Source organism: Coloeus monedula (genome assembly GCF_965178545.1).
Source record: "Coloeus monedula genome assembly, chromosome: W".
Classification (NCBI taxonomy): domain Eukaryota; kingdom Metazoa; phylum Chordata; class Aves; order Passeriformes; family Corvidae; genus Coloeus; species Coloeus monedula.
This window is the reverse complement of record NC_138821.1, coordinates 10,018,370-10,043,424: the sequence shown is the minus strand read 5'-3', so window position 1 is coordinate 10,043,424 and position 25,055 is coordinate 10,018,370.

Genomic DNA, 25,055 nt, shown 5'->3' with positions numbered 1-25,055 from the left:
CGCCTCTGGCAATATTGCCAAGCGCCCCCTCGCTGTGATTTGCCTTTGTTCTACTAATAAATGTTCAATATTATGTTGCTAAAAATTTAGCACTTGAATTAATTTCTTTCAATATTGATTGAATACTGCTCTTGATATATAACACAAAGAACAGAAATTTTCAGTTCCCCTGAAGTTGCTAGATAGAGCTTAAAGACTAACTAGGAAAAAAGATTAAAGAATGTAAAAGTATGCACACAGGATGATAAATGTAGCTGGAACCAGTGGAGAAACAGATAACGAGGAATATAGTGGGGTTTTTGGCAAGTTGTGTAACAAGAAGCAACAGCACATGCTGTTATGATCCAGTTTTAAGGTTCTTAGAAATGCCTCTGCCCAAATCAAGGTGCAAACGAGACCATATGCCAGTGACAATAGTAAGGATTTTATTTGATGGTAAATATGAGAGAGAGAGAGAGAAGGAAAGGAAGGAAAGGAAGGAAAGGAAGGAAAGGAAGTAGAAAATAGGTGGGGGGGACAGAAAGAGTGACAGGGACAGAATAAGGAAAATATCACCACTCCATGGATCCCGAGATGTTCCATTGATCCTCTCCAGCTGATCTTCTTGGTGGTGAAGATCCCCTCGAAAAGCATAGAGTCCCATGGGTATATATGCTCAGGCTAGGTAGGCATGTCCGGGCATGTCCCCCTGGAGGTGGGGGGGGGGGGGGGGCAGTCTCTCACAGCAGGCTCTGGGTCTGTTGCATCACGTGCAGTCCTGTGGGACAAAGCCTTTCACATGAATGCCCCGTGGATGTGGCCTGTGGGGTTGGGGGTTCCACAGCTGGGCTGGTTTGTGTAATCGGAGGATGGATGTTTATTGCCTCTCACCAGAGGTTGCACCATGCACCCAAAACCTCCTCCTCGCCCCTCAGTTGGGGGGAGTCTGTGTAAACCTGGCTTCTGTGAGCTGTGCTCTTCCCCCACCCCAAACTCAGCCGGGGATAGTTGCAGCTGGTGGCTTTGGCCTTTTGTGGATGCATACCTTTCCCTCAGCCTGAGATGATTGAACAATAGGTTTCCCTGTATCTAATGAGCAGTTTGACTTTCAGTTCAAAATCCCAGTCTTCAGGGAAGCTTCTTTGGTTGTAGCTTCTTTATAATGAACAAAACTTTATATCAATGTTTGAGGCATGAACTATTTTCAGTCTCTGACACATGCCCAAAGAAAAGTTCAAGGAAAGGTTACCTGTAATATCAGGGCACTCAGTGAGTAGGACCACCAGGGACCCCTTAAGACGGCCCTCTAGGACCATAAAAGGACTTCCAGTGAGAGATGGATACATGTAAATTAGTTCTAGGAAAAGTGATGTTTATGTATTAGCTACAAAGTACGTTGTAATGAATATGCATGATTATGATGGAATAAATACCCTGTTGTAAAGTTTCACAACACACATTCGATTAGAGGAGGTATCCTCCAGGTGTGTCCAGTGCTGCCATAAAGAATGCTTGCTTTCTAATACTTCAAATTATGTTAGAAAGTTTATTTTCCAGCCCATTTTGGTATCACTCTAAATATTTTGCCAAAGTTCTCTGATTTTCTAAAGTTGCAAATAAAGTCTTCTTTGTTGTTTTGACCTCTTGAGATTATTTTGTCAGTATTTCTCCCATGCGTCTATCTCAGAGTACATGAACAACCATAAGCCCTTTTAAAAGTCTTGTCAAGCGAGTTTTTTGGGGCCTTACAGGAGGCACCAGGGTCTATGATGTATAAAAATGGCAGGGGAGAAGGCAGAAAAAAAATACAGGCCAACGATGGGCAGAGATGAGGAGGAAAAAATGGAAGCCTAAAACCAGCCAACAGCCAAGGGAAATAATGGGAAATCAGGTATAGGAATTGCTTTAGCCCTGACTAGTAGATACTGACGGAGAGAATTAGTCTGACTTTCTGGCAGTGCTTTCCCAGAGTGCTGAATTCATACCCAGCACCCCTACAAAACTTGCTCAACCAAGCTACCTCCTGACTCCATGTGGGTTGGCAGTTGGACTAGATGATCACTGTAGGTCCCTTCCAACTGAACTATTCTATTCTATTTTCTCATAGCTCTTGTACATGCCATAAGTTGCAGCTGGGGACTGCTGCTCTCCTTTTGGGGATTGTTCCCAGAACCTCTTCATTTCTTACTCTGCAGGATGAATACATGTTCTGGGAGCTATTTGAGAACCTCCTGTTTCAGGAGTCTAGAGATGATGCTAACACTTCTCCCCAGGGAGCATGGGTTTGAGCAAAGTGTCATGGGGACACAGCCTCTCCTGTAGCTGCATGGTCCCTCTTGAAAAGCAGCATCCTGAGAGCAGTGGCCTGAAAAAAGGGAGGACAGAGTCTTCAAGCTGCAGGCCCATGACTGGACTTACTCCTGCAGGAAATGAATCAGCTAAGTCTCATCACCAAGCACTTAATTGTGGATGCTAAAGAGCAGGAGCAGAGGAATTTTCCAGCTGCTGAAGCATTTTGTGAAGGTTTCCTTTCTCATGCTTTAGCTGAGAAACAGTGGAAGACGGTTCTGTAAACTAACTCTCTATCTCACACCTGCACGGACTTGTTTTGGTTCACTGAAGAAAAATATTTTGAAAATGGGTGTTATGCCGTTCAGCCAATCCCTCTGGGAGGTGGATGGTCAAACATCCAATGGTTTTATGCTACCCTTGCGAACAAAGCTATATAAGCTGAATTATATAATTAAATAGAGCCATTTTCTGGCCTTTGAACCCGATCCTGGACTTGTGTCGTTTCTCACCATCCCTGGGGACAACAGCGACACTTAATAATTTTTTTTAAAATTCCTGGTCCCAACAAAACCCTGTCAGACTGTCAGCTACTGTGACAATATGGTGGTTTAACCACGATGTCTTCTCATTATTCTTCTTGTGCCTTTGCATTCAGTTGTTGCCTCTTGCCATTGTAAATCTGTGATGGGTGGGAACATGTCCTCCTTTTGTCTGTGCAACACCAGGCTCCAGGAGGGGAGTCCTGCTCTTTGCCTCTGGCTTCCAAGAATGACAGTAGCAGTGAGAATAGCTTAGTAACAGCAAGGAAGATTTACATCAAAATACTTCTTTGTAGGTACAAAAATGCTGTTAAGTGAGGATCTTCTTGTTATTTTTCTAAGTCCGTGAGAGACTTTTCTCTCTCACAGAAGAGGTAGCAGGGAATGTAAACAACCAAGCCACCTGCAACCTTGGAAAGTCTTGTTTATGGTATAGTAGAAAATATTTTGATAATGGATGTTTTAGGATTTTGGCCAATCACCCCCAAGGGGTGGCTGGTCCTTTGTCCAATTAGACTATGAAGAAAAAAGTCTATAAAAGAGTTTGTAAAATAATTAAATAAATCAATCTTGCTGCACAATTCCTGCCTGCTGGATCTTCTCCTCCTCCTCTTCCCTATGTCTGCGGGACACGGTGATATACCGTAGGAACCAGGCCTGCGGTTGTAGGTACAAAAATGCTGTTAGTGAGGATCTTCTTGTTATTTTTCTAAGTCCGTGAGAGACTTTTCTCTCTCACAGAAGAGGTAGCAGGGAATGTAAACAACCAAGCCACCTGCAACCTTGGAAAGTCTTGGTTATGGTATAGTAGAAAATATTTTGATAATGGATGTTTTAGGATTTTGGCCAATCACCCCCAGGGGTGGCTGGTCCTTTGTCCAATTAGACTATGAAGAAAAAGTCTATAAAAGGTTGGTAAAATAATTAAATAAATCAATCTTGCTGCACAATTCCTGCCTGCTGGATCTTCTCCTCCTCCTCCTCCCTATGGCTGCAGGACACGGTGATATACCGTAGGAACCAGGCCAGCGGTAATATTTGGTGCTGCCCGACGTGATTTGCACTCTCTGACGTGTCCTGCTGCTGCTAGCCAAGCCAAATTCCTCTAGAGGTACGCTGTTCCTTTTCCTCCCCGGGACCGGGAGGTCCGACAGAACTGAGAAATTGCGAACAGCGGCTCACAGAACGACGCTGTCGTACTGGTCTGGAAGGGTGTGTTTAGCATATTGCACACCTCCATTCCTGAAAACTCAGTTCGGGAATTATTAGACTGGGCTACGTTAAAAGGGATTTCCATGGACAGAGATACTGCCCTGGATTTTGCCTTATGGCAGGAACTCGGCTCTACTGTCCGACACGAGCTCCCGACAGGGGAGCTGGCAGCGTTAGAATTATACAAAACCTGACGTTCGTTATTTATCCTGCTGACAGACCTTGACTGTGATAGCAGGGCTGGATCGCCTATCTCGGTGATGAGTGACGGAGGAATGTCCGAGGGGGGCCTCGCTGACTGGGCTTCCTGGGCAAGTGATGGTGGATTTGGAATAACCCCCCAGCTCCACAGACAGAGCCTGCGCCGGCTCACCCTGCACAGTCGCAGGACTCCGCAGCCCCCAGGGACCCCGCGCCGGCAGAGGCGGGGAGGTCAGGGCAGAGGCAGGGCGCACAGCCTGCCTTGCCGTTCGGCTGGACGGCGGCCACGGCTTATCCAGGGCCGCAGATCAGCGGCTTAGCCAACTGGACCCCCAGAGCGGCTCCTAGTTCGCTTCCCTATGCACCTGGATCTAACTTAGCGGGCTTTGCGCCGGGCGTGCCCCCCCCCGGGACTGCCCGGCTATGGCCCGCTGCCCTCCCTGGCGCTGGACTGTTCTGCGCAGTCGCAGAACCGAACCATGGACCTTTTTATGCAGCATCTACCCTTTCTGTCAGAGCTACGAAACCTATCCCGTAGGATGGAGGACTTGCTCATCCTGTTAGAGCGGCGAATGCCTGAGCCCGCGCCGCAAGCGGCGCCAGCGTCGGCCGTGCCGTCCGCGCCCCACCTGCCAGAAGTGGGAGACGCAGCTCCGAGCCGAGAAACGGCGCGGCCGGCGGCGAAACCGGAAACAGCGCTGCCGCGGGAAAACCCGGAAGCGGCGGCGGCTGCGGAGCGCCGGCCAGAGACGGCGGCGCCGAGCGCGCCCGGGGAGCGCGAAACAGCAGCGGAAGCGGCGACCGTGCGGAACGCGGCTGCTGTGCGAGAGACGACCGCGGCGCTGGCCGCGGCGCCGGGCGCAGCCGTAGCCCCAGACGGCTGCAGCTTCAGTACCGGCTCGGTCGGATCTGGCCGGGACGGCCTCCCGTAAAGAAACTGCTGTAAAAACTGCCGCACAGCCAGCTGCAGTCTGTCCTGTCTGTTCTGACTCTGGCGAACTTAGCCAAAGTGCCCTTCCGCCCCGTACATTTCTGTTCCCTCCCAGCACCCCAAAGTCGCCTTTGCCTGATGATTCCTCGTCAGGCAGTGAGGCAGATGAGGTTCTGGCCCCAGGTCGTCAGGCAGCTGTAGCCGCGCGGCGAAGAAAAAGGCTGCGCCGGTCTTGGCCCTGGACCTTTCTGGACTGCACGGTGACAGTGCGTCCGACGCATCGTAATCGCTTCCTAGAGTCTCTTAAGATGCAAGCATTGGAGGAGGGTGACTGGAGGTTATTAGAAATCCTTGGAATGCCAAATAGATCTGAGGATTCTGGGGGTAACCGGGGAGCTGTTACACTCCATCCACAGGCTGTGCCAGAAGTTCAGGATGGTAGTGATTCCCCAAAAGAGATCCAAGCTTTCCCAGTGTATAAGGCTCTCCCAGATTCAAGGGAGCATGACAAGCATGAGGTAATTGCTTGGAAAGTTGCCCAGGACCTCCAATCCAAGGTGGCACAATATGGACTAGGTTCTGCTGAGGTTATGCAGATAATAAGGGTGATAAATACAGATTTGCTTTCTCCATTTGATATCAGACACTTAGGTCAAATTCTATTTCAACCTGTACAATTTACAGTTTTTGAGAAAACCTGGAGAAAGCTGGCCAACAAGGCTGCATTAGCAAATTTGCAGCTCCCTGCTGCTGATCCTAGACAGACAGCAGGAGTGGACTGGTCCCTTCTCTGATCCCAGTCTACAGGGTAACTTGTCCTCTAGCATCCTGCAGCAAGCTCAACAGGTTGGCATGGCTGCCCTGTTGAAAACCATAGAGTTGTCAGCACCCAGAAAGCGATATACTGAAATAGTTCAAGGCAAATCAGAGTCATTCCTTTCTTTTGTAGAGAAAGTCGCTGCTTCTCTCGAGAAGCAGGTTGAGGATGATGGGTTAAGACAGTTGTTGTTAAGGCAGTTAGTGAGAGACAACGCAAACGAGGAGTGCAGAAAAATCATAGATGCCTTGCCAGGGGATCCTGAGGTAACAGACATGGTCGAAGCCTGTGCTAAGGTGGGATCTGGGAACCAGAGAAGGTCTGCTTTGGCTGCGTTCCTGCAGCCTGTTCACGCATCTTCTGGTAGTCAACCAAAGCAACCAAAACAGGTGAAGAAACGGAAGCGGCCTAAGCCGAGTCAAAAAGAGAACACACCAATCCTCCAGTGCAAGAGGTGTGGCAGGCCAGGGCATTGCACAGGCTACTGTAGATCCCGGACTCATGCCGATTGTCATACATGAAATCCCTATTTGTGCTTGGTCTTTGCATAATAAGTGCTTTAAATAATTAATTTTGAGTTAATTATTTTTAAATTGAATGTTACAATTAACCCATCAGCCCAGGTACAAAAATCCAGTTCCATTATCAGTGTTTCTATTTGTTTAAAGTTTATTAATAGAGTTGCACCCTTCCCAGTTAAAATTTTCCCAGTTAAAAATCACAAACTTGCCCCTTTTCAAGCTACAAACCACTTGTACACCATAAGAGTTACCTTTCCTGTGTTTACTGTATACTTTTACAAGTGTTCTGAGGTGTGTTTGATGCATTTTAATACTTTTTGTAGGTGTTTCACTTGCATTTTGATTCCAAGGCCAAAACCCCCCCACCCAGTCTTAATAGCCAGCAGCTATTTTTAGCTACAGAGCCATTACTCTGCAGGCAAGTTCCATGGCAACCTGAATATCTGAATTTTAATGAAGGTATTGTATTCCCTTATCTCTAACTGATACCACCCCCCTTGACAACGATGAGCCATTGGTGGACAGAGATGATCCATCAAAGGGAAAGCACCAATCGCCTTGGACCGAAGGGGCGGGCTGTGGGCGGACTGTGGGCGGATTGGGGGCGGAGCAAAAACTATAAAAAGGACGAAGCCGAGAAGTGGGCTCTCTTCTCTCTTCCCCTCTTGCTCTCTCCAGACTAGCTGTGGGAGACATCGGTGCTGGGCATTAAAAGCCTTACCCCTTTTAAGGGGCTTTTAGTAATTTTTTTAAGTCAACCCAGCACTGCAAGTTTTTTTCTCTACCTGAGGTCCAGTGCTGTCTCAGCCAGAAGATCTCAAATCCCTGCGGTCCTGGGGCATACCATCTACCGAGCCATAGGATCCCAAATTTTTATATATTTTTTTAAATTTCTGTAATTTTTCATTTTTTTTCTGTTTTCAATAAATTAATCTTTTTAAGAGTTGTCTCATTTCTCACACCGATGGTCAGCTGTTGCCGGGAAACTTGCGCCGGGGTGCAAGGAGGGGGAATTGCTCTCCGATGCAGTCACTCCCCCAGAGAGTGGCACAGGTACAGGCACAGGCCTACCCAGCCACCCCAGAGACGGCACCCAGGGATCAGACAGCACCCATGGATCAGACGGGTTTGACGTCCACACCGCAGCCGCAGTCGTCTTAGACTCTAGCGGTATTTATAAGGTTCCCTTGGACGCATATGGACCCTTAGCCCAGGGATCCAGTGCGATGCTGGTGGGAAAACCTGATGTTGCCCATCAAGGAATCTTAGTGCACTCAGGAGTTATTGATGCTGACTTTAAAGGTCAGATTTGCGCTATGGTCTCCACGCAAAAACCCCCTGTAACTATTCCTGAAAAGACCTGCCTTGCTAAATTAGTGCCTTTTAAGTCTTGTGTCCCCAGGATAGAACAACAAACTCATGAAGATAACGGCAGTGGATCTACGGGACTTCCGCAGGCCTTCTGGACTGCAGACATCTCTGACCAAAGGCCACAGATGACATGTACCCCGATCCTGCCGAACGCCCGTCCACCCCGGATTCAGCTTCGAGGTTTGATTGATACGGGTGCTGATGTAACTAACATCTCCTTCTCTGCATGGCCTCCCTCATGGCCTTTAGCCCCTGTGTGATCGGCCATCGCAGGAGTAGGAGGAACCACACAGAGCTATTTAAGCGAACAGCCTGTGATGGTAAAGGATTCAGAGGGGCACACAGCTACAATTAGGCCTTACGTTGCTACCACTTCCCTTAACCTTTGGGGACGGGACGTGTTGGCAGCTTGGGGCGTATGGATTGGGACAAATTTTTAGCAGGGTCACTGTGCGTAAGGGTGCACAGTATCCTATACTGCCTTTGCAGTGTTGATTAACGCACCAATCCGCGTCAGACTCTGCTCAGTAAGTTGAATTAAGGGCTGTTACCATGGCTTTTCAGCGATTCTCACAGGAACCTTTGAATTTGGTTACTGACTCTGCTTATGTAGCAGATATCACCCAACGCTTAGATTGTTCACTTCTGAAGGAGGTGAACAATGCCGCTCTGTTTTTGCTGTTGCCAACCTTGTGGTCTGCGATTCAGGCTTGAGTGCATCCATATTACATTCTGCACATTCGAAGCCACACCAATTTACCAGGTTTTCTAACAGAAGGCAATGCCAGGGCTGACATGCTGGCCAACCCTGCGTGGGTAGGGCCTCAGCCTGACAAAATTGCACAAGCCAAGGCATCACACGGTTTCTTCCATCAAAGTACACATACCCTGCAGAAGCAGTTCCATTTAACGCCAACCGAGGCGCTCAACATTGTCAGCGCTTGTGCTGACTGTCACGGACTCGCTGCGCCTTTGCCAGCGGGGGTAAACCCCAGAGGGCTAAAAGCCTTGCAGATTTGGCAAACTGATGTAACTCACATCCCTGAATTTGGTCGGCTGAAATACGTGCACGTGTCTATTGACACTTTCTCCTCGGCTATGTGGGCTACTGCTCACACTGGAGAGAAGGGCCGTGATGACATTGCCCATTGGAAATTGGCTTTCTCAGTCCTGGGCGTGCCAGCTTCTGTGAAAACCGATAATGGTCCTGCCTACGCCTCGGAGAAGACGCGGCAGCTCTTACACTTATGGGGTATAGACCATACCTTTGGTATCCTACATTCTCCTACTGGCCAAGCCATTGCCGAACGCGCTCATGGTACCTTGAAGCGTGTTTTGGACAAACAGAAAAGGGGAATGCATGGAGAAACCCCACAGAGCCGACTAGCAAAAGCTTTGTATACAATTAATCACCTTACAGTACCACAAAATTCAAATAATCCTGTTATTCGGAATCATTTTCTCTCATTGCAGTCTGCAGGCGACAGACAGCTGCCCTGGGCAAAAGTCTGGGTACGGAATTTACTCGCTAACCAGTGGAAGGCCCTCATGAGCTTATCGTTTGTGGTTGTGGGTATGCTTGCGTTTCCACGGATACTGGAATATGGTGGCTACCTTCATAATGCGTTCGCCCTGACCTACGGCACCAGAGGCAGAACAGGCAACCTCCAAATGATGGCCAGAACGCCAACCATCCAAATGGCGACCAGAATGTAGATCATCAGCCTAATGACTATTCTGATGATGACCAGGATGTCAACTATCAGGCAGATGGTCCTTCTACAAGCAGAGACTGGGATGGTCCTTCCACAAGCAGAGACTGAATTTTAAATTTCTTGTTATGGAGTCAGATAGTTAAAGCCTTAAGGACATATTTAGAATTAATAACTGATGTAGATTTCTATTTAGGATTAATAGTAGGGTTGTTATCTTATAAAACAAAAAGGGGGAATTGTAGGTACAAAAATGCTGTTAGTGAGGATCATCTTTTTATTTTCTAAGTCCGTGAGAGATTTTTCTCTCTCACAGAAGAGGTAGCAGGGAATGTAAACAACCAAGCCACCTGCAACCTTGGAAAGTCTTGGTTATGGTATAGTAGAAAATATTTTGATAATGGATGTTTTAGGATTTTGGCCAATCACCCCCAAGGGGTGGCTGGTCCTTTGTCCATTTAGACTATGAAGAAAAAAGTCTATAAAAGAGTTTGTAAAATAATTAAAGAAATCAATCTTGCTGCACAATTCCTGCCTGCTGGATCTTCTCCTCCTCCTCCTCCCTATAGCTGCGGGACACGGTGATATACCGTAGGAACCAGGCCTGTGGTAATACTTCTTGGCTGCTTCAGCCAAAAGGTGGTGATCGTAGAGTCATAGAATCATTAAGGTTGGAATAAACCTCCAAGACTGAGTCCAATCTTTGACCAAACACCACAAGGGCAACTCAATCAGCACTAAGGGCCATGTCCAGTTGTTTCTGGAACACTTCCAGGGATGGTGACTCCACCACCTCCCTGGGCAGTCTGTTCCAATGCTTAACAACCCTTTAAGTGAAAAAATTCTTCCTGATGCCCAACCTAAACCTCCTCTGGCACAGCTTGAGGCTATGTCCTCTTGTCCTGTCACTACTTGTCTGGGAGAAGAGGCCAACCCCTATCTTGCTACAACCTCCTTTCAGGTAGATGTACAGAGCAAGGTCTCCCCTCGGCCTCCTTTTTTCCAGGCTAAACAACCCCCAGCTGCCTCAGCCACTCCTCATAGGACTTACTCTCTAGACCCTTCACCAGTTTCCTTGCCCTTCTCTGGATTCACTCCAGCACCTCAATGTCTTTCTTGAAGGGAGGGGCTCAGAACTGGACATAGTACTGAAGCGGTGGCCTCACAAGTGCTGAGTACAGAGGGACAATCACTTCCCTAGTCATCCAGGGAGATGCTCAGGAACTGTTGTGATGGGCATCTGTAAGACCCCAAAAACTGGCTAAATGAGCCTCTTAAAAGGACTTGCAGTTTTTTTATGTACGCTGAGTTAGATGCATGAGAGAAATACCAACAAGATATTCTCAAAAGGTCAAAACAACAAGAACTTTACTGGCAAGTTCAGAAAATCAGAGAAATTTGGCAGAAGTTCAGAGCAGCATTCAACCAACGTAAAATATTTCACATAGCATTAACTTACCCTATTCAACTTAGCAAACTGCAAGCCCATCTGATTTTAAGTTACTCAAAATTCTGAGAGGAGGGAATTAGAAGAAGAAAGAGAGAAAAGATATAGAAAAGGACAAACATAGCTACCACTCCTGGTTCCAGTGGCGTTCAGCTGATAGAAATTCCAAGAGAAGGTAGAGCCAAGATGTGCTTGCCTTGTGTCTTGGTTTAAATACCCTTTAGCTTTCCTGGGCCCTTCCCTCAGGTGGGACTTCTGGTCATCTGGGCATTCTGGGGCTAGATTGGGGCTCCAGAGGCAGGTGTGGAGCATTGCCTCTGCTGTGCCAGTGATTGGTGGCCACTGCAGGGCTGGGATATGGGCCTCTGTAGAGGAATTCCTTGTGGAGTGGGGGCATAGGATACCCCAGGAGAGCTTGGGCACCCCAGGGTTGTTGCAGAAGTACCCTGCAGGCTGAAGACAGGCTTGCAAGGCACCTGCTAGCCGGCAGCCTTGAACAGCCTTGGGAAAAGGTATACACTGGTCAGCTCCCCTGCTGCTTAGAGGCTTTCTCATGGGAAAGGGGCGTGAACTTTGCAAAGTATAACTTGGTGGAGGTAAACAATAAAACTGGAGCACTATGCTCAAATCGTATCGGTGTTCGTGTCGTGTCTCCGGCTGGTTCCCCTGCACCCGGGAGCCCCCCCCCGCTAAAGGCCCCCAATGGGGTGTGCAGAGCAGGACATCACCTCACCAAAGGCAAGGCCCAACCTGCCTCTTCCCCCCACACACATGCCCGAAATATTTCGAACTAGCAATCCTTCCAGTCTCTCACATCATGGAATCAATGCAGGGTGTGGTATGGCACTGACCTCTCCCAAACCTAATGGCCTGGGGGGAAGAAGGCTCCCACCCAGAGCTGCATGCAAAATAACAGGTTGTTGAGCCAAATAATTTTAAGGAAATATTCCTGGTTTTGATTTTCACTGGGAAAGATTTCATGGCTCTGTCTTGGGGTGACTTTGTGATGTGTATCCCCTATCGCTGCCCCATGCCCAGGAATTAATTTTGTACCTTTCTATGCCTTTAAACTGAGCCTGAGAGGGGGAAGGAAAACTTGAACAAAACTTCTTCAAAGCAGTTTGCAGCTTGTTCAAGGTCACACAGAGATAGAAACTTTTTTTTTCAGCTGCGGTAGCAGAGCAAGAGTGAGGAAGGCACCCGGCTTGCTTTCGGCCAGTTTTCAGCTCCTTTTTCTTTCTCCAGAGAGAGATGGAGAGTTGAACTTTTGTTTTTCCTGGGACTTTGTTTTTTCTTTTTTTTCCCTCTGCTGGACTGTTTCAACATCAGAATACATCGGGAGGAATTTGCACCAAGGCCTTGTCCCTGGAGGTGGGCTCACCACCCCATCCCAGCTCCAAGGAGGGGGAGAGTGAGACTACAGAAGGACTATGAAATTTTCCCAGGTTTCTCTCAGCAGAGCGAGAAGTTTTATTATTTAGCATCATTATCCTTTTCCTGTGTGTTTGATAAATAAATAGTTTTTATCTCTTTCACTTTCCTTCGAGGAAAATTTATTTTTTTTCCCGAACCTGGTGGGGGAGGGCTGATTGTGACCTGCCTTCTCTCAGAGGATATATTTCTAAATTTGGCCAAATAGGAACAGGCTCCCAGATGGAATTTCTGGATATTGTAATAAGTAGCAAATAATAAATAAGGTAAAATGGATAATAATCCACTTTAAAAGAGCAGGAAGCTCAAAATTTACAGCACTTGTAGGGATGTTGGAGGCTTTATCCCAGCAGCTGATGTGAGCGGGGCAATGCCTGGGGAGATAGTAGCTGGTTTTGGAGGCATCTTGATGGCTCTCTTCCTCTCTCCCTGGCTCCATTCCCACTGTGATTTCCTAAAGGTCTCAGTTCAGTCCAAAAGCAGAGGAGGATTGTTTTTTTAAGTCATGAGCATTTTTATATGAAATAGAAATATGTCCCACTCAGCTGTAGTCACAAGGTCTTTGTAGGTGCATACTGGTTGACTGAGGCTGGTTTTTTCCTCAGCACGAGATGTGGTGAGTCAGAGCAGTCATGAGATGTGGAGGTAGAAAGGACATGAGAGGAGTTAAGCTTCTTTCTAAGCAGCAAAAAGATAAAATCAATATGATATGTAAATTAAGAAGCCAAAATACTTAAATGTCTGGAGTATGCTGGTGAAGGATTGTCCTAGATGACCCAAAAAATGTGTATTCTATATTTTCTCTACATCATCTGCAGTCTGTTTTACTGTCCCTTTAAGACCCAGGGGCCGGAAGCAGAACCGGAGTGCTTTACCCCTGTTCAGAGAAAGGAGAGGGGCTGGGTCCCGTTAAAAAGAAGGAACGAACATGCTGTGAGAGCTCTTTCATTCTCTCTGAGCTCCTGAGGGAGTTGCCTGGGGCAGGTCTCCAAGTCGAAACCTGAGAAGCTGCATTTCACAATTCAAAATTGCTTCAGAGCAAATTTTGCAATACCTTTCACTCCTGCTGCCTGACTTTTCACTGGGGACAGGGGAAGGCTTGCCTGATGGTGCCAGAGACATTTTCTTAGGACCTTTTTTACTGCTGCTGCTTGGGATAGCTGTGCTGTTTGTCAAGAAAGAGTCAGAACCTCTCTCCGCAAGTTTTCCAGCTGCTACCCTAGATCCAACCGCTGCCCATAGCCGCCGCACCACACCGGGAAGTCAAACCCTCTCTCCAGCCACTGAGGGGGGTCGATGCTGCAATGGTCGGGAAGTTTCTTCCAGCATCTGAGCAGCATTGACTTGTTTTGAAGAAAAAAAATTGTTCTTCCAGGTTTTTGTTTTGTCCCTGTGATGGGCAGAAAAGACTCCACTACTGGAATAAGTAGTAAAATAGGTATGTTTATTCCAGCGCTGGGAGGCATGGGGGATAGTTCCTCCAAAGTCATGTGTGCCAACAGCTGCATTCAGCTTGGTATATATCGGGTTACAAGTTCCATATTCATTAAGTTTCCCAATACGCCTATATATATTCATTACCTAGCCCCGCCTAGCCTCGCCTCATATTACAATGAGCCCAAAAGTCATTTACATCCGCGTTGCGCTTGCGCAGTGTTGTCTGGTGGTCATGGGCAGGGGTCTTTGGGATGAAGTAAGGGTCTTCCTCAGATGAAGTAAAGGGTCTTCCTCATCCTGAACTTTTCACCTTGCTTCCCTGTGCATGCTCTTTATGCCCCTGGCCCAAGTCCAAACTTCAAGACTGATTTGGGTTAGTTTTAAGTTCGAAAACAGGATCTTTGGTCAAGATTCTTTCCCTTTATCAGTAGTCTTATATCTTCTCATCCTGCTTTGGTAGGCACAATAAGTGTTGAACAAGCTGTATGCATTTCTTTTAACAAACAACTTCTTAGCAAATTGTTTAACCTCTGCTTCCCCATCCCCCCTGATTCCCCTGTGCCTCATTGGTTGTTATTTGTGGGAGGAGGGAATTCTGGAACCATAGAGGTTCGGTTGCTGTGTTGTTTTTCCTTTGTCCTCTTTTGCAATCACATGGTCCGGAGAAGGGGATCTTCTCCGCCATCTTGTCATTGTCCTCTGGTCCGTGTGGGCTGCTATGGGGGCTGGCATCTTGGGAGGAGGGGTCTTTTCCGCCATCTTGTTTTCTTTGTTCCTGGGGGTGGGGGTCCTTAGGATTCTGCACCTTTGCATCTAGTGGTTATTACTGTTATCTTGATTGTTGCTGATTTTTTCTTTTTAGTAAACTTATTTTTTCACTTATATCTTCTCGCATTTGTCTCTCCTTTTTGGTGAAAGGGGACTGGTTAAAACTAAAGGGGAGATAACTCATTTTGGACTCTGATACACAGGACTCCTTTAAACACAGGACTCCTTTGACATATGAAACATAGAACTCCTTTAACATAAGTGCTTTAGTACAAAGTATAGATTAATAAAAATTGGGTGTTAGCTGCTATGCTCGACTGCAACTGCTTTTGCAAGACAAGAAGCCTAGCCCTGGAAGGGGTTATGATGATAAATGAATAGGAGATGCTAGGCCTAACACTAACTGCTCTTGGAAAAACCAAACCTGAGTGGACTAGGATGATATGGGAATGGAATGTGAGCTAATGGGTTTGGCTAACCGCTTGTCTGCAGAACAAGGGCCTAACCCCCTATGGGCTAAGCGATGAGGAGGAAGACACATGCTAACTGCCGTTTTAATGACAAACAGAGGAACGGTCACAAAAGGATAGAAAAATGTAATAGGAGAATAGGAATATAATCAATACACAATTATAAATGAAGTTTAACTAATATAGCAACAAAGTGTGTAATAGTAGAATTAAGTGTGTATTAGCAAAATAGATGTGATAAAAGTATTAAGAATAGTGTGCTGTGTTTGTAACCCTAAGATAAGGAAACCGCAAGTAAGACCCCTTAGGACTGTAACTTTAAATAAATGACCAAAACAAGGCCGGATGATGAACTTGTAAACATATAATGACAAACTTGTAAATGTATAAAAAAACATCTGTAAGATGACCATGGTGGAAACGCACATGGAAGTGTTAACCCCTGTGTGCTCCCGGCCTGGCCAATAAAGGTATGCTTTACTTTACAGTACCTTGCTGTGGAGTAGATTCCTTTGAATCAGTCTGCCCTGTATAATTCTTTTAAACTAAGACAAGGATAAAACAGGTTTTTCAGGAGCAGCATTTAATTAGAGAGGTTTTCATGTCCATGCATGCAGCAATGTCACCCTTTCAATGCTGTTTCCATATGAGTAGAACATCTCAAACCTGGGTTAATGGTCAGTGTCTTCTGCAGAAGCTTGGCATCTCTGATAGAAACAGGCTGATTATAGGAGAAGTGTCGACAAAGGATGTCTGGACTTCAGGCGGCTCTTGGAAAAGCTGTTTATTGCATAGGCAAAGTTACAGCAGTCCAGGGAGTGTGTATCCAGAGCCAGCCCTACAGCTGTCAGCTCCAGCTGTAGGCATACCTGAAGCTGCTTTCTGTTCAAGTTACAAAGCATTTTATACTTTTCTTTGCTGAGTATCTTAATACATGACAACCAATAAGCACCATACACAATACTTTTACATTTGCCTATAGCCTATCATAGCTACTACCATTACCATATTATAGTCATTATTATCCAATCACAAGAGTAAGTTACAATTTAAGCTTACAGTGGAAAATTCTCAGACCTTTCTTCTACCTGCCACATTGACATGTCTTGTTTGCCTGCAATATCTCTCTTTTTGGTAAAAACATGTTTTCTATTTACTTATGCTCTTCTTGAGACTTATTTACTTGGTGAAAAACATGTCTTTGTTTGTGGTCACATACCTTTGCCCTAATCATAAAAATCTCCTTCCAACTCATCTCCCACCTTTGCCTTCTCAGTTATTCAGTGATCACTGGTTCAGCAAAACATCTTTTACTTTATATCAAAACTTGCTTTCATTTCTATCTCATCCTCAGTTTCTACATTCAGAGATCTTTCTGCCAAGCCTACATATCTGTGAAATTCCCCTGCCAAACTTTCCTCCTCCCCAACAGCTGTTGCTGTCCTGTTCAAGGAGACTGAAGTCAGGACACTCCTACAAAATAATTGTCTTTAATGCTTCTATTTCCCTGTCTTTAAAATTAGTGTGCTGACACCTCCTCTTTGCAGAAATGGCCACAAGAAGTATGCATGGACCACACCATCAAAGGGCTGAGCATTAAAGGAAAAGGGAAAATCCTTTAAAGACCTGCAGATGTAGAGTAATTCTGGTGCGAGCTGGTCTGGACATTACAAGAAAAATAAACAGCAGCCTTTTGCATGAACAGTGCTGCTGACATTGCATCCCTTATTCTTCCAGTGATGATCTGCTGTGGAAGGAGCAAAAAGGCATAAGTGGAGCACTTGGCTTGAGTGACCCCTACTGATGGGAAAAAGTTGTGGCTCTTGGTTTTGTGGGGTGCTTGTTGCTGAAAGCAATGGCACAATAACAGGAGTCAAAGATACTCCTAGTAAGTATTGCTCATTTGCACAAGCCCAAGATTGATATCATTACTTTAGGTCAGATATTCAGTGTCAGGGAGGGATTACTGTTATCCTGTAAATTTTTAGTTCCACATTTAGAAACTATTAATTGTGCCAGTTTGGTCAAATTTAGAAATATATCCTCTGAGAGAAGGCAGGTCACCACCCCTCCCCCACCAGGTTTGGGAAAAATAAATTTTCCTCAAAGGAAAGTGAAAGAGATAAAAACTATTTATTTAACAAACACACGGGAAAAGGAAAACAATGCTAAATAATAAAATCTCTCGCTGTGGAGAAAAAACCTGGGAAAGTGTTAGAGTCCTCCCTTTGGTCTCCTCGGAGCTGGGGCTTGGCCCAGGGCCAGGCACTCTGTGCTCGGTGGAAAGTCCTCCCAATGTGCTCTGATATTAAAGCAGTCCAGTAGAAAAGGGAGAAAATCTGAAATTCCAGGGAAGGAAAAAAAGTTCAACTCTCAGTATCTCTCCGGAGAAAAAAGAAACTGAACAACTGGCCAAAAACTGACCTGGGAGCAGCAAGCCGGGTGCTTCCTAGCTCCCCTGCTGCAGCTGGGGAAAAAAAAGTCTCTATCTCTGTGTAACCTTGAACAAGCTGCAAACTGCTTTGAAAAAGTTTTGCTCAGTTTTTCCTTCCCCCTCTCAGGCTCAGTTTAGAGGCATAGAAAGGCACAAAGTTAATTTCTGGGCATAGGGCAGCGATATGGGATACCCCAAGACATTAATTTTCTCTGTTTTCGTTTTGCCTCTGAATTGTGAGTTCTTTTACTCAGCATTTGGATTAAAAGGCAGATGACGCTAGGTTGTTCTTCGGACTTAGATTGTGGGAACAAAATCTATCCTATCTCCACAAGAAGCAGAAGACTTTTAAAAATTTATTTTGACTCCTCTTCGAGGGCAACAAGATCGAACGCATATCATCCCTATTAACAGGGAAGTCTCGGAGCGAGACATATGCTTTCAGCACATTTTCCTCAAACTTCTCAGGGATATTTAGCTGACCTTATGGGACTTCTTCAACCTCAAGTGCCTGCTCAAGATCTCAGTGGTGAGAATATGGTAACCATCACAGCTTCAGAAGGCATTCCTATATCTTCTCAAGCTTCATCTCATTTTTTTACGAGCACTAGAACTCCAACTTCTCATATGCCTTCTTCACAGCTTCGAATTCCACAACAACAGGCATCCCTCATTTTTCCAAGGTCGCTTTTGGCTTTCAGATGACTTTGTTCGTCATCTGTCCTTCCGACTGAGAGAATGTGCAGGAGATTATCTACCTCAAGAAGCTGCTGCTCTGGGTCCCCAGCCCTCACCCATCCCGCATGGTGGCAGTACCCTATCCAGATCCACTGTACCCTTTCCTTCAGTATCCAGATCAAAGCCACCTGCGATGGCAGGTTCAGCCACTCCTCGTTTCTTACCTTACAGTGCACAGCCGTGAATACCGTCCCCTATTCCTCATCCAGGAGGGGGAGAAGAAGATGGAATGCATGGATTCTTCGGTGAAGAAGAACCTGCATCCTTGCAGTCCAATCAAGCTGCAAGTTCACGAGATGCTGGTATGGACATGGTTTCCCCTAACAAATATGCTTCAAGAGATCTTGTTGCAACAGACTGGGCAAGTATTAGGAAAAAAGGTCTTAAAGACAGAGATTTTACTATAGCTGAAACAGATAGTATTGTAATGCCGATTACGTATACCAGACAAAATCAAAATCCTCCTGTATGGCAACCTATGGATCATCAAGTTATCAAAGATTTAATGGATGCAGTGAAGAATCATGGACTGGGAAGTCCATACTTCAAACAACTTTTGAGAGGCACATTTAACAATTATGATTTGGTACCTTTTGACTGTAGAAGCATTGCCTCAACAATACTTACAGATGCACAACTCCTGCTATGGGATGAAAGATGGAGAAAAGCACTTCGTGAGCTGAGAGAAAAATATGCAAGAGGACCACATGCAGCTCTTACATTAGAGCCATTGGCTGGTGATGAACTTCATGCTAGACCTGAAGATCAGGCAGAGGTTTTGCCTCAAAATGTGCTTATAGATATCAAAGAAGCAGCACAAACAGCAATCTGACAAATTCCACCTACTGGAACCCCAGAAGGCATTTACACAGAAGTAAAGCAAGGTCTTGCTGAAACTTTTACCTCATTGGTCGATCATCTAAAGCAAGCCTTGGACAGACAAGTCAGTGATGAAGTGGCAAAACCACATCTGCTACAAGGTCTTGCTTTTGCAAAAGCTAATGCAGAGTTCAAACGTATAATCAGTACTATACCTGGTCATGCAACCATAACTGAAATGATAGAAGCCTGCAGTAAGGTGGGCACACCTCAGAATGTTGCAACAGTTCAAGCAAATGCTTTTGGACAAGAACTTGGAAAACTTCATAAAGAGCAAATAGCAGCGCTTCGCTCAGATCTGCAACGAAGTAACTCCACAGAAGTGATGACAGCAGAATTCATTGGGAGACTATGCTTTAAATGCGGACAATATGGACACATGAAAAAGTATTGTCCAGGACCTGAAAAAAAAGTAAAAATGTCAGGCCTCTGTCCAAGATGTAGAAGAGGAAAGCATCACGCCAATCAATGTCGCGCCAAAACAGATGTGGATGGGAATCTTTTACCACTTCCGGGAAACTTGAAAAGGAGCGCGGGGCGCCAACGTGCTATGATACAAGTGATGGCGACAGCTCAATCTGAAATCCCACAAGGAACACAGTTATCGCAGAAGGTCACTCAAACTCCATCAGCCGGACCATCTGTAGATTTCCCAGTGACCCAGAATTGCTGCCACCAGGGGCGCAATGCAAATTGGCAGCCTCCAGATTAGTATGTTTTATGAATGAAAATCATGCAGTGATACCCACAGGGGTCACTGGAACATCATGGAAGAGGCAAGACTTTTTAATTGTAGGCAAGGAAAGATGTAGCATCATAGGGCTCATTGTTTATCCATCAATTGCTTCAGCAGATCAAAATGAAGAGCTAACAGTTTTGGCTTAGCCTTTACGTCCTCCACTGGTTATTCCAGAAAATACTCCAATAGCCAAAGCTATTGCTTTACCATCTCATGCCACAGAACAGATCATGCCAGTGACTGATCAACAAGCTTCAGTTGACATTGAAGACATGGACATTCATGCCAGCTGGATGAAGCAGATAGGCCGTGATCAACCTGTGATCGTTTGCAGCTTAACATGTGGAGACAAGACAATCTCAATCAAGGGAATGTTGGACACTGGTGCAGATGTTACAGTCATCTCTTATCACTTTTGGCCTAAAGAATGGCACTTGAGAGCACCTCTGAACTCGCTTTCAGGTATTGGAGGAAATACCCTATGCCTGCAGAGTGAGCATGCAGTTGTTGTTTCAGGACCCGGAGGAAAGACAGCAATAATTCGTCCTTTCATTGTGCAGAAGCCCATCACAGTATGGGGAAGAGACATCTTATCACAATGGGGAACAAAGATAGAAGTGGATTTTTAATAGGGGTTGCTGCAGCACTCACCACCTTGAAATTAACATGGAAAACAGATGAACCGGTATGGGTGGACTAGTGGCCCCTGGAAGAAAAGAAATTGAGTGCTCTCAAGAGTCTTGTTAAAGAACAATTGCAAAAAGGCCACATAAAAGCAACTAATAGTCCCTGGAATTCTCCAGTATTCGTGATTCGCAAGAAAATCTCCGGTTCATGGAGATTGCTCCATGACCTTAGAAAGATTAATGAGGTCACTGAAGAAGTGGGACCACTTCAACTTGGACTTCCATCTCGCTCGATGATCCTGAGAGATTGGCCACTTGTAATCATTGATCTCAAAGATTGTTTCTTCAACATCCCACTTCATCCAGAGGATGCTCCTCGATTTGCATTTTCTGTCCCAAGCATCAACAGACAAGAATCTCTGCAAAGATATAATTGGGTTGTTCTTCCACAAGGTCTCAAAAATTCTCCAACCATTTGTCAATGGTTTGTGGCTTGAGCCTTATATCCACCTCGAAAGAAACATCCACAATCAATGATCATTCATTATATGAATGATCTGCTCATTGCAGCGTCCACTCAACAAGAGCTACAAGAAGCTCGTGACAGTGTGATTACAGAAGTCCAAAATGCCGGATTGGAAATCTCTACTTCAAAAATTCAAGAAAATTCACCGTGGAGATATTTAGGATGGAGACTTACAGAGCAAGTAATAAGACCACAGAAGATACAAGTCAGAACTCAAGTTAAAAATCTGCGAGACCTACAACAGCTTTTAGGAGAGATCAACTGGATCAGACCAATTTTGGGAATCACAAATGATGAACTTGCACCACTTTTCAACCTCTTGAGGGGAGACTGTAATATCAATTTGCCCAGAACCCTCTCACCAGAAGCTTGAGAAGCTCTTGGAAAGATTACTGAAGCTCTTCAACAGAGACAAGCACATTGTTTTATACTGAGCCAACCGTTTTTCCTTGCAGTGTTAGGAGAAAAGATGCAATTGTATGGTCTCATATTTCAATGGGACTCATCACAGTGAGATCCTCAATTGATATTAGAGTGGATTTTTCTGCCTTACAGATCCCCTAAAATAATTTTCACAACTTTAGAAATGGCAGCTCAAATTATGATCAGAACTAGAGCAAGGTTGCTACCAATGGCAGGCAAGGATTTCACGACAATCTATCTGCCTTTGAAAAAGAAATATTTTGATTGGGCAATGCAAAAATCAGATGATTTTCAGGTTGCATTGTTAGATTACTCAGGTGTTTGCTCAGTTCATTTTCCAAGCCATAAACTGCTACAAGCGAAAATAAGCTTTAGAGAAAAACCCATGATAAGTGAAGTGCCATTAGACGCAATATCGTAATTCACTGATGGTTCAGGGAAAACACATGGGTCAGTAATAACATGGCAAAATGCAACTACAAAAGAATGGGAATCAGATATTCAGATAGTATAAGGCTCACCCCAGATTGTGGAATTAGCAGCAGTTGTTCGTGCATTTCATTTGTTTCAAGAACCATTCAATCTAATTACAGATTCAGCTTATGTAGCAAATATAATTAAAAGAATAGAAGGATCATTTTTGAAAGAAGTTGATAATGAGAATCTGTGTTCTTATCTTGTTTGTATGAAAAAACTATTAGATCAGAGAGAGCACAAATATTTTATCTCTCACACCAGAGCACACTCTTCTCTTCCGGGATTTTTGGTAGAGGGAAATGCACAAGCAGACAAATTGACCATGGTCATTTCAAACACTTTGCCGAATATTTTTGAACAAGCAAAACTGAGTCATGCATTTTTTCCATCAGAATGCACAAGCACTAATGTGGACATTTCACATTTCTAAAGATCAAGCGAAGGCCATCATAAGTGCCTGTCCGGACTGTCAGCTTGTGCAACCCCCTGTATCCACAGGAGCAGTCAATCCAAGAGGATTGCAGAGCCTGCAATTATGGCAGACAGATGTTACAAAATACCCACCTTCTGGGAGATTTAAAAATATTCATGTATCTGTGGACACCTTTTCAGGTGCAGTCTTTGCTTCCCTACATGTAGGTGAAACAGCAAAACATGCATGTCGGCATTTTTTGCAAGCATTTGCAGCATTGGGTGTTCCTCAAGAAATTAAAACAGACAATGGTCCAGCTTACAGAGGACAAACCCTTGACACATTTTTGAAAATTTGGGGTGTTTGTCATCTATTTGGCATTCCTAATTCTTTTACAGGCCAAGCCATCATTGAGACAACACACCATACCTTAAAATCCCTTTTAGATAAACAGAAAAGGGGGGAAGCAGAGGCTACGCCTCAGATGCGATTGAACAAAGCTTTGTATATTTTAAACTTTTTGAATAGCTCATTTTCAGAACCTACTCCACCAATTATCAGGCATTTTTCAAATAGTACTCCGGCAAAATTGAGGGAAAATCCTTTAGTCTTGATCAAAGATTTAGAGACCGGAAAGATCGAGGGTCCATTTCAACTAATAACTTGGGACAAAGGGTATGCTTGTGTCTCAACAGGTGCAGGACCGAAGTGGATTCCAGCAAAAAACGTGAAACCTTATCAAGTCCAAAAACAAGCAGGAATCGACTCCGGGAACAAGGAGGCGAGCACGCAGACGTGAATCAGTGTCAACACTACTGTCGATGCCACAGACATCAGTTGTCTTTTTGTGCAAGAACTGTGGACTGAGTCTTATGCAAATAGTGGGAAAGTTAATGGTGTAAATTTTGTATATAAGAGTGTGTTAGAAGTTGTGTTACAGATCAGAGATTCCTATATGGGATAAAGCTGTTGAGAATTAAGCTCAATCAGGTATTACATTTATGCCTTATCATCTCACTGACTGCCTTAAGCAATGCAGCTTTCCCAGAAAAACAACCAAAAGAAAATGTCTGGGAGACTTTGGCCAATGCATCAGGCTTAGATACCATTAGTCTAACTCACTCAAGGCCAAAGAAACTATTCTCAACATTTGTTCGGTCTACCAGCAGACAAATGGCCACATTCCAAACATGCTAATCTAAAAGTTTCACAATTTGGTTCAAATCCAGTGGAAAGTTGGGATGTTTGGACCAAGTCCCTTCTGGAGGCTCCTTACAAACCTCAGGGACTGGAAATTCTTGGTTCAATAAAAATGGAGTTTTGTGTAGTATTCAGTTCTCCAGGGTTGAAACAAAATAAAGTCAAGATAACAGATGTCACTCCAAATTACAAAATATATAGAAATGGAACATCTTGGTGCAATTCAACAGTAAAGATGAACACACCGTTCAACCAGGATCCATTACAATTGCCACAAGGGACGTTTCTTATTTGTGGGGGCAGAATTTGGCCTGCAGTTCCCTCAAATATCAAGGGCGGTTCATGCAGCTTTGGAAAGCTTTCTTTGCTAACGCCTAATGCAAAAATGATAAAAGAACATAAGAGAAGGGAGAAAAGATTTGTTGAGCAATATAAATCTGATTGTAATGACAAATTTGTAGCTTGGAATTTTGGACAAAGGTTTTCTGCAGCTCTCCTTTTACCTGGTGCTGCTGCAGGAGCAGCCTTAAGACAATTGGATCAATTAGGCTGTTGGCTAAGTAAGAACTCTCATGCTGTCTCTCTCGCACTGAGCAATATGTTAACTGATGTTCAGAGTGTGAGACAAGCGACTCTGCAGAACAGAGCAGCAATTGATTATCTTCTATTAGTGCATGGACATGGATGTGAAGAATTTGAAGGTATGTGTTGTATGAATTTGTCAGATCATTCCAAATCTATCCATGAAAGTATACGGCAATTAGAGGATGGAATAGCTAAACTTGGAGAAGAAAGCGGATCATTGTTGAATGATTTGTTCAATTGGTTTGACCTTACACCCTTATGGAGAAAAATTTTGAAGATAGGTTTTATGTTTTAACTGTTGTTGTAATTCTTTTAGTATTTGTGCCATGTATACTTCACTGTGCTAGACGAGCCACGGATAAAGCTGCCAAGGAACTGTTTTTGGTTCAAACAGGAGGGGGAGATGTGGGAACCCAGAATACAGAGAATATTTCTCTGCCTGTTTTGGAGGGTTCTACCCCCTGGACAACACTGTTTTTGACCTTCGCCCGTGGAGAAAATTGCCTAGCCTCTGGGAAGAATTAGAATCTACAATGGTGTGAATTGGGTGATAGAATACTATGTAAGATTGTCACAGGGTGAATAAATTTAGAGGTTTTGGGTTTATTAGTATAGTAAGTAGATAAAAGCAAAAAACATCAAAATGGAGTATGGTTATTGTTCTCCAGAACTTCTTATTCTTCTCCATTGTAGTGGTTTGGTCCAAAATACTCATTACTGTTTATCTGCTGTGAGATAAGAATTAGGAGAAATGCAAAGCAGGCACCAAACTTGAAAGAATATAAAGTTTATTAACAGACCTAAAAGAGGGAAGAAAAAAAAATTATACCACCTTCAGAACTCTCCTCCTCCCCCCACCTTCCTCCCTTCTCCCACTGACAATGTAAA